Source organism: Salminus brasiliensis, chromosome 2 (genome assembly GCF_030463535.1).
Source record: "Salminus brasiliensis chromosome 2, fSalBra1.hap2, whole genome shotgun sequence".
In the NCBI taxonomy this organism is placed as follows: Eukaryota; Metazoa; Chordata; class Actinopteri; order Characiformes; family Bryconidae; genus Salminus; species Salminus brasiliensis.
This window is the reverse complement of record NC_132879.1, coordinates 11,735,775-11,746,592: the sequence shown is the minus strand read 5'-3', so window position 1 is coordinate 11,746,592 and position 10,818 is coordinate 11,735,775. Positions and strand designations below refer to the sequence as shown.

At 38.4% G+C, this 10,818-nt stretch overlaps 1 protein-coding gene across 4 annotated transcripts in view; it reads right to left on the bottom strand.

Moving 5' to 3' along the window:
• Positions 1-9,245: 9,245 nt before the first annotated feature.
• Positions 9,246-10,818, bottom strand: part of LOC140544210 (zinc fingers and homeoboxes protein 2-like) — a 50,185-nt gene continuing 48,612 nt past the window's right edge. For all 4 annotated transcript variants that reach the window (XM_072667650.1, XM_072667641.1, XM_072667667.1 and 1 more), the window contains exon 3: positions 9,246-10,333. The gene's annotated coding sequence lies outside the window, so the exon portion shown is untranslated. The remainder of the gene's footprint in view (positions 10,334-10,818) is intronic.

Sequence of the window (10,818 nt, the reverse complement as noted above, 5' to 3'; positions counted from 1 at the left end):
ATGACTGGATTGTTTAAAATCCAATCATACAATGTTTCCTTGGGAAGCAGATAAGGGGAACAAGCTTGATTGGATTTCCTGTCTATATGCAGTCTGCGAAGGCCAGCCTACAATACCTCAACTCAGAGCTTTATTTGTGAATGCTGAGGTCCCAGAACAAAGATGGATCTTTCAGATTGATGGGGTGGGAGGAGATCCCAGAACAAAACAAAACAAAAAGAGCTGGATAAGACACAAAGCTCAGTGGATCTTACAATTGACTAAACACTTGCTAAATGCACGAGAAGGTTGTAAAACAAGCCAACGGTAGATGGATGCTAAACCTACTGCAATCTAAGCCCTGTCTCAATTAGAAACAGTCCTGTTAGCTGAAAATATACATGTTGTGCAGTTGACTCCAGACAGCTGTTACATCTGTGGACAACTCTTCACCAAAAGAAAACTTATGGCAAGGATCGGATGGTGCTCCATCCAATACTTTTGCAATGAGTTGGGGAGTTGGAGATGAGGTGGGGTGGTGATCATCCAACATCCTGACCTCACTAACGCTCTTGTCCCTGAATGTAATCAAATCCTTAGTGCAATGCTCCAAAATCTAGTAGAAAGCCCTCCCTTGACAGTAGAGAAATGAACTCCAATAACAGCTGGATAAACTCTTTTTTTAATACCCTTAATTTTGGAAGAAACATTAAATGAGCAGGTGTCCCAATACTTTTGTCTATATAATGCAGTAAAACAAGTCAACTGTGTTTTCACTGTGAAAAGAGGGCAGACCTGGTGCAAATTAAACCCAGCATCAACTAGAAACAGCTACAATTCCATAAGTGTAGCTTAAAGTATACATCTTGTGCCATAGTTATTAGATCTGTGAGCAGCTCTGTGTCATAGGAAACATATGGCACTTCCTGAGGTCTACAGTTCAAACTGAGAGTTTTTTAGAGGCTGCTGGTCGAAAATTACCTCAACCCTTTTGAGAACTGGTATGTCCTTAAAGTTGGAGGCAGGTATTTCATCAAAGCCAAGTGTGAAGGCTGAAGTCTGGAAGTGCCTTTCTTTAACAGATTCAGAACTCAAGGCCACCACCCACTCTTTAAAAAAGGTGCTACAAAGGGTTCCACTGGCTGGTTCCCTGAAGATTAATGTTTTAAAATATGTGTGTGACAAACTTTTTAATTTTTGTTCCCTTCTCCCAATTGAAGACTCCCAATTAACCCATCTGTTCATAACTCCCTCTAGCACTAGCAATGCTTCAGACACTAGGAATGTGAGGACTTAACATATCTCCTCCGGCCTCCACCTTTTTTCATAATATACTCGGAGGAAAGCACAAGGTCCCTTAACTTCGCTGTGCCAGCTAAAAGACCACCTTTAAGAGTGATGAGCACCATCTATGCACCTAGAGAGAGCACAGACAATTTTGCTCTCTCTGACTCTGGCTCGGGAATCATACCTCTTCCCAGGGCCCCTCTGAGCCTGTGACAACATGCAATGTTTTTTTTTTTTTCTTTTTTTAAATTTAAGTGTTATTTTGTATAACCTTTTACATGATGTGACGTTTTTTTTTTAATTAGTCATTATTATTTTTAAGGAGACTGAAAGTGTGTCCAGTATGGCATCATCTTTATTTTAAAGAGTTCAGACCACCTTTCTGAACCCAGAGTAATTTTAGAAGTGAGATGTAATCAGTGTCTTCAGGGCTTTTAGAGAAGCCTATTAATTTCCAGAAAAATATATGTGTAATCTGTAGTTACTAGTTTATTATTTTCAATATAACAATGCTCATATTTCACCGGTATAAGCAATACAATCCTACTCCTTTTACTGTGTAGTTTTGGTTGCAAACAAAAGAGATACCAAATAAAATGAGAAGATTATTCCATCAGAAAATGTCCCACATAATAACATCTTTTCAGATACAGTCAAGCAAGTTCTTCTATTGGTTAGGTTTTCAGGAGCTAGTCTGAAAGCCTTTTACAGTTTAGTTTTTTCTGGTGAGAAAAGAGTACGATTGAGTTATTGATCACGTGATCAATGTCTACCACCAAGAATCCAACTAGTGTTTTCCATTTGTAACAACTTTGGTGGCTCTTTGAGTGTAAGTTAGAGGTCAGACAGTTCACAAATGCTGCAGAACAACTGAAATTTGGTGACAGTTAGTGGTGTAACAGATTACGAATAACATAACCTGTGGGATGCACACGAACTGTGGATTAGATCACCAAAGAACACAGTTTTACTGCTGATGTTACATTTTTCACGGGAATATTTGGCTCATCTTAGACGCAGAGCTGCAGTGAAAACAAAGTCTGAGCAGCTGTCTGTCACATGAACGAAGCATGCATCTAAAGCTGTTATGCCTGTAAACATTGAGCTACAAGATCTATAAGACAGCATGGCTGCACACTTGCAGTGCCATCACTCTTGTATGTGAGTGGAGAGCAGAGGTCTATTAGTGTGAGGTGTCTCATATAGAGTAATGTAAAGAGAGTAGTGTAAAAAGGAGAAATCTTCAAGTAAGTCAACCTCAGCGCGACAGACTCTACTGTTAACTTCTAATATGGAACGGAATGTAAAAAAATAAATAAAATACACATGGGGAAGTGGCAATCGCACCACACAGCCACTACGTCAAACAGACTGTGTCAAAATAAAAGTCACTAACACAAAATAGCTTAAATTACTGTCTGGCCTTTTTTTATTTTACCACTAATCGCAGTGGAATTAACCAACTACAACTTCCAACATATTCCAACAGACGGGACCAATTCCTTGAGGGGAAAACATGTCATTCTACACTATACACTATATGTACAATTGTATTGGGACACTCGTTGTTATTATTTCACATTCGTTATTTGATTGTTTTCAGCGACAAGAGCTTTAGAGGTCAGGATGTTGGATGATCATCACTGCTCCAGAGGGTCTAGACAAGCTGTGTCAGCAATGGGTGCAACTTAAAGTAGCTAAATGCATTCTTTAGAGGCTGTGTCCATTAACATTTGAATATATAGTGTACATTACTAACTGTAAATACAAGCCTTAGTCTAGCCAGATTTAGTCTGTTGTTAGAAATGGAAAACAGCATGTTTGTGTCTTTTACTAAAGGATCACTGAGCAATGCTCCATACAATATAAAACATCGGTTACAAGCTCCAAATAAAGCATGAAACGTCTTACGAGCATCAAATGTTAAATTAGTGCTAATACAGGGGCTCATTAATGGTGGAACAGTTGTCCCTATAGAAGATTCCCAGTTCGATCACCTGTGTTCCTACAGCCATGATCTCCTATCATCATTCTGGGTAATGCTAGCCAGTGGCAGTTAGTTTTATCCTCCAAGCATGTTTAGCTGTTAACAGTAATTTGAAAAGATGTGATTGGCTGACTTTATGGGACTCCGAGGAAGCACATGCTAGCCTTCACCTTCCCAGCACTGGTAGCATTGCGTGATAGGAAAGTATTTTGGGTGGACTAAATTAGAGTTGTACTAGAATCCCCTACATATCCACGTTTTATCAAATTTTCACATTGATGGCTCAAACTGAGGCCTAACTCTAATAGTCTAGGTTTGCCACTGAAGTCTGGACTTTGGTGCTAATCCTGTGATTTCAGTGCTAAATCAGCAAACAGAATCAACCCTTAAGCTAAGGGGAGAAAAACAGATTTGTCTCACATGAGCCAAGAGTACCTTCCAATGCAGTGATCCAGATTCGTCATGTTTATAGACAACCAGAAGTATCATTTTCATGTAGATATGCCAGGTACCTAGCTGTTTGTAGTGTACTGAGTGAAGTCACCATCAAATTCATCTGTCAAGAAGGTTTGTGAGGGGGCAGGAATCTAGTCCACTCTCTCGCTCTCTCTCACACACACTCACTCATACTCTCATCATGTTGCCCAGAGCAGATGGAGGACACTGAGCTATTGTTTCATTCAGTTCTCTGATCATTCTACTAAAGAAGCCTGTGTGGGGTGCTTTACCAAAAAATGCCTTCCCCTTGCATAGACGGAGTAAAATCCCTCTGAAACAGGGACTGGCTATTCCATAAAACATTATGTAATGAACAGACATTGCATAAGATGTAGCTCTGGCACCAGCTGCACTGTAACTCTCTGTACCACACTGTAAATCCCCTCTCAATGTTCCACCCATCAGGGTTAGCGTCCTGTATTTTACATCGCTCTGCCCTAATCACCTCTCTATACCCCTTAAGATATTTAAGGGAAGTGTTCCAGACACAGATTAAGCCCAGCCAGGGACTAAAGTCACCATTCATAAGAATTTTCCCATTCAAAATCAATTTCAGTCCTGAGCCAGGCTTAAGTGTGTCAGGCCTCCTAGCCCTTGGAGTTTTTTTTTTTTCAGTTCATGGAGCTGCGAAACGCCCAGCAGGCATGAAGAGGAAAAAAACTGTCAAATTCACAACTATAATAAGTTTTCTCATGACTCCAACATCTGCTCTCTTGCTGACGAAGGCACAGAACAGTTCTGGCCCTAAAAACATCCAGAAACATTTAATAATATGGCAGGAGGTTCAGGGCTTTCAAAGGCAGCACAACTAGACATGCCAACAGTTTTCTACCCCAGTGGCCCTCGTTACCACAGGGGACACCCTGTACTATCACAATCACATCACTTTTTGGCCTTTTTTTGTGCCATGGCTCATTTTATGCCATGCCATACTTAATATAAAGGATGCACTGATATGGGATTTCTGGGCAGGTCTCAACATTGGATACAAACGAAAACACATTATGATTTTATGCATATAGTTTTAGGAACAGCTCTAAAGCCGAGCAGTGGACTATATGTTCCTTTCAATGGACAAATCTCTAATCCAAATGTCGTGTAATCCAGGACTTGGCTTAACCCCTGCCTGGGAATTTGACCCTAAACAAATTTAGCAAGATAAAATGTTTACACATGCAAAATTCAGAACAATGCAACAAACGGTCATGTTAGCTTGGTTTTCAGCAGCAACCAGCAGGTTGCTTACAGGCAATATGAGATAATGGCTTAGACTGAGGGGATAGTTGTAACACTCACTAAAATGTCTGGTAAATTGATGCAAAGATACTCAATTCAATACACTTTTAGTGAAAAGAGAATGTGTTAAACACAGATTTTTTTTTTATTGCACTTATTTGCCATCAAATGCAGATTTAATCATTTTTGATGGACTACCTATAAATATGAACTGAATTTATATTTAAACTAGAAAATATGAAAAATAATTATATTGCACCTAGGCCCATAAGACCATTGACCCAGGTGGAATGTTGTAGAATAAATAAAATAATAAAATACTATACTTATTAGTGCCTTTTCTTATTGTGATAAAAATATAGCAACTATTTTAGGGTAAAAACCTCAACATATCATACCAATGATTTTATTATTAATAACTTTTATTTTATCACTTGAAATAAACTTGAAACTGCATTTTATTGAAGCTTTTGAGTTGTAAAATGGGTTGAAACAGATCTTTAGAAGCAAAATATCCACTTTTAATATGAGCTGGTTTTGTCATAAGCACTAACTAAGCACACATACATTTTGTATACACATTCACATGATGCTTCCAGGATGTTGAGTATGTATAATTTAGGGACTTCATGAGTTAAAGTGAAGGACAAACTGCTGTAATTTTCCACATTTTTAAAAGGGTCTTTGACACACGTCACCACGGGCGATGGAGATGGATGATGGGAAGCTTAGATGTAACAGTGTGGTAAACTAACCCCCCTGTGTGGAGGCTGTACTTTAGCCTGTCTAGCTCTCACTGTGGGTTAATTATGTACTTCAAAATGACACTATGTCACAGCCACCAAGAGAGAGATTATAATACTCCCTGAGTGAATGCTGCAATGTATGCTTACAACATAGTAATCAAACACACTTCAAAATTACGTTTATGTGAGGGAGGTTTTTGTGTGATATATAAAAAAGAAACATGCAGAAATATTCATCATGAATCTTGAAAAATATCTGTCTGATTACTGTCAACATGCACAGATGATGTTGCTATGGGAACATGAGAAGATGACCAAAAGCATGCTCTGCTTGAATCTGTTTAAACACACAAGTTTCATGTCTGCTTTAGTTGTGCTCTGCTCCTCCCCTGCGTTTACTGATGCTAATACATAAGAAATATAAATAATATAAAAATATAAAATATAAACACTGGGGAAGAATGGAGTTTTCTTTTTCATGTATTAATGATGATAATGTGGTTAATAATGCAATAAATTGAATTAGAGAGCCCAGCGTTGTCTTAAAATACATTCAATAAATACATAACCAAATATTGATTTGAACATTCTGTAAGAGGCAAATCATTTTGGATGCAAATATCATCCCTAATTATTATGCCTATTTTTTTCTTTTAATACTATCTGTAACATACTCAACACAAGAAACCAGCTTCTAAATATGTGACTTCAAAAAGCACCAATAACTATCAAAAACTGGGAAATCACAAGCAGTATCTATAAAGCAATGACATTAAAAGGCACATTTTCACTGACGAATCTATAAAGAACAATTGCAGCTGCTGCAGGGAAACACGTACTGAATGTTATGCTGCTGGAAAGTAAAGGCGCAGACTCGTCCTTGACCCAGGAAAATCCCATTCTTATCCAAAGCCAGGGGCAACACTGGAAGTTGCGTCCTAGTGCTTGGTTGTAACGATCCACATGGTCATCCTTGTGACTAGTAGAGAGTGAGAAAATATTACAGTAAATGTAGAGAGTGTTTTGTGTGCTAGCTTCATTTAAAAATGCCCTCAGTCCAACACCACTTCAAGACAACTCAGCTGTTGTGGAGTCTGGATGACACAAGAGACACTGAGAGCAATATTGGAGATAGTGTAGACAATAAGACCTGAACAGTATAACTGTTACCAATACTGACTTTAAACAGATACATAATTCATTTACCAATATTATCAGTTGAATCATATTTTAAAATATAAAAATGAAAGGCTGCATTGTATAAGTTGAATATAGTTTGTGTTTTACTAACTTACATGACTCATTCCACTATAATACATACGTACAAAAAGTACAAACAACTTTGACCAAGTTTTTTAGAATTTATTTCTAATCTTACCCCATTTTTCACCAAATGTTTCACCCCCCTCCGCCGTCACCATCACTAGCAATGGCCCCAAAACTAGGAGGATGAAGCATATGTCTTATCTGACCCATGAGAAGCCAGCTACTGCCACCTGCATGCTCTGAGGAAAGCATGGGTCCCCAGCTCTGATGTAACAGCCAACAGACACCTGTGCTGACCCACATCACACTAGGAGTGATGTGGGGAGGAAGTGACCTCAACCCACTCCTGAGAGAGCAAGACCAGGTGTGCTCTTTTGGACGGCTGCTGCTGACAGCAAACAGCATGACCCGCGTTACGCATATTACAGAGGTGGGCCAATGTATTGTTTGTTGTAGAGTCTTGCCCAAGAACTCTTATTGGTGTAGCGCTGCATTGTCACCCAGACTGTGAATCGAACCCCAGTCTCCCACGTTGTGTAGAAGCTCTCTGGCAGGTAGTGGTGTTATCTGTTGCACCACACCTTAGACCACTGAACCACTTAGAGCTCAACTTGACCAGGTTAACCACTCTGATTTTCATTTGTTCATTTTCCTAGAATTTTTATTTATTAATACTTTTGTCAGACTCAAGTTATTTCTGTGACCATTGTGGGTTTTTCCTTTATTAACCAAGGGGTACCAACAATTTTGTCCACATGTGTATAAGCATGAGAGACTCTTCTCCACTGGCTCCAAATAAACCAGAGAGATCTTAATACTAAAATTCAGTGCTGTACTGTGTAACCCGTAATTATCTGGTTTAATCACGCTAACTTATGTATTTTTAGACTTGTGGCAAATATGTTAGCTAGCATGCTAGATTTAAGTCAGTTTCACTTAAATCACCCTACTGTTGCAACCACCACTACTTTACATAGCTTTATGCTTAAGCTTAGTGTGGATACTGTTCTGTGGTGAGTATTATTTAATGACATGGCAATATTACATTCACGTTTGTGTTTTTACTGTTTATGGTAGCTGTATAAGCCAGTCTGTAATGACTGATTTAGTTACAAGCTAAACACAGCTACACACCACAGCAGTTCTACATGGTTTTACTGTGCCAATCTGTGCTTTCACCAGTATCAAGTTAGCAATTCATTGAATGGTGACAGTTATTTAAAGTACTTTTCTGTTTTTACTGTATATGGTTAGCAAGTTAGAACATTATAACATTAGCATGCTAACTGTACCAAAACCGAGGACTTTTCGTTATCCAGGCTTCTGGTCCGGCCTCAGTCATATCCATTTCACAAGGCAAAATGCGAGAAAGTCTTGGGCAGTTCAAACACGGCTTTAGAGATACTACATTTAAAGAGTGGGTTGAAAAGGGTTATTGTGCTTATACTTTTATAGATAATAGTCCACCAAATATTATCTAGCTGACTACAGAATGGCTAGAGAATATAGAATGAACAAGTTAAACATCCTTTTCAGCCTATTCAAATAAAACATAGGTCAATACATTGTCGCTGTCACACACACAAAATATATTTCTATTAGTCCAGACATAATGTAAAGAACATCTGCCAGATTTAAATTATGTCAAAAAGTGTGACACCAACAATATACATCAGGCACTTATTGTATATAGGTATTATACCTGATATTTACTTTTGTTTACTATCTACCAATCAAAAATATATGTCTGTATTATATGTCATTATGTCTGTATTATGCGTGTGCCCAGTATATAATACATACTGTATATACACATACTGTATGTACATTATATATATATATATATCTATATCTATATCTATATCTATCTATCGATCTATCTATCTATCTATCTATCTATCTATCTATATATATATATATATATATATTAACATCCTCAAAATGGTATTAAATTGCGGAAACTGTAATGAAGTTCTGTTATTAAGGCCTTTAAAGGGTATAAAATCAGTAAATAGGATCTAAAATCTAAAAAAAAAACTGCAGAAACCCTTTGTTACCTGCAACCTGTGGCTATCATGAAATTCTGGCTTGCTCAGAAATAAGTCATTCTGTTCATTATAATAAAAATCAGGCTCCTTCTATTTGCTTAATCGGCAGGACAAAAAAGATCCATGGAACCTGGTTTCTTCTATCGGCTTATTAAAAAACAAAAAGATATATTTCCCAGAAGTAAAATTTTCCACAAGTTTTTGAATAGGCTGTGTTTTATTTGATTACAGCAGACATGTCTTTTGGAGAGTAGTAAGCAGGACCTTGGTATAAGTACAGTATTTCTAATATATGTGATGCTGACACTACAGAAGCAGTACATACGGAGCGTGTATCTGGTAACAGGTTAACTTCTTTTTTCTATGGACGGAGTTGAACTAGCACTACGTTTACAAAGCCAACACGTATAAAGGCTGGCAACTGCTGTGTGTTTTCCTAAGCAGGACAGATCTGCAAGAGAAGAGTTACAGGTTAAACTGTCTTGTAGACATATCAGATAGGATTGTGTGTGTGTGATTGTTTTTGTCCATCAGTGTGTTTAACAGCAAAGTGATTTTCCTTTTTTTTTTTTTTTTTGAAACTTTTTGTTTTGTTTTTAAAATGTCACGCTGTAAGAACTGTAATTATAGCAAAAGCGACGGCGAGTAATATCCAGAAAGTATAACAGCACCTTGAATCAGTCGTTTAAAAGAAGTCCCTCCAAAGACAAACTGTAATGAAAGTCCGGCTCTGTAAAACTGTCTGATGTATTGCCCAACGCCTGTAGTGGTGCATGGTGTTATTACAAAATGTAGCATGTGTCCACTGAAAAGACCAGCCAGAGCAAAAACTGGGGGCCACTTGCTCCCATTATAAAATGTAACAAAAGTTCCCCCAACATTGTACAAATCTGTAGCAGTACAGAAAAAAATATTTACAAGAACCCTTTTTTTTATTTTATTTTTTTTAAGTGTAGTTATGCAGCAAATCCAGCTTTGGCACACAACGGTCTCCATCTCCTCAGTGCATTCACTCTGTCCCCTCCCTGGTGCCAAACCATCACACAATGCGGCGAAAGCGCTCCCACAACGTTCCAGTAACGCTTCACCAGCGCTCCCGACACCCAGCACTCCATGCAGTGATGAGGCCCCTTCCGCTTCTGACTGGCGCCGTGTGCTAGCTGGCACAATGGAAGAGGGCAAGAGTGAAAATCATTGGTTCCAAAAATACAACATTTCAAAGTAAGCTTCTGTTCCTCTTCTTTTCTTCCACTTCTGTGCAAAATGACAGCGGCAGCAGCTCCTACCTGTCGGGAATGGGAACAAAGCCATCATTACCACTCTGACAGCCTGAGTCACTCGCTACCCCAGCCCGCTGATGAACCCCAAAGGGAACCTCATGCTTGCTTCAATATTCCCTGCACCTGCACGGCTGAACTCAAGCTGCTCCGTGGACTTTAGTTACTCTGCCACATTTACAAATAATTGGATCATCAAAAAGACGGGAAATTACAGTGCCAAGACAATCCCGCTGAGTTTGACATCTTACCTCCAATCTTTTGTCTATATTTATCTCCCTAATTAGCTAAGAATGAGCTATTGGCTGAACCTTCAATAGCTACAGTAAAACAAATTGACACTTAACAAATCCTCCTCTCCTATATTTCACAAGGAACCTGTACAATTAAGGTGCAACTTCTAATTAAATTGAGACACGTATTAAAGTTGTATTAAACTTGTATCCAAATTTTGTTTTTTTCCGTGAACCATTTTTTAGTTTTACCATAAACTG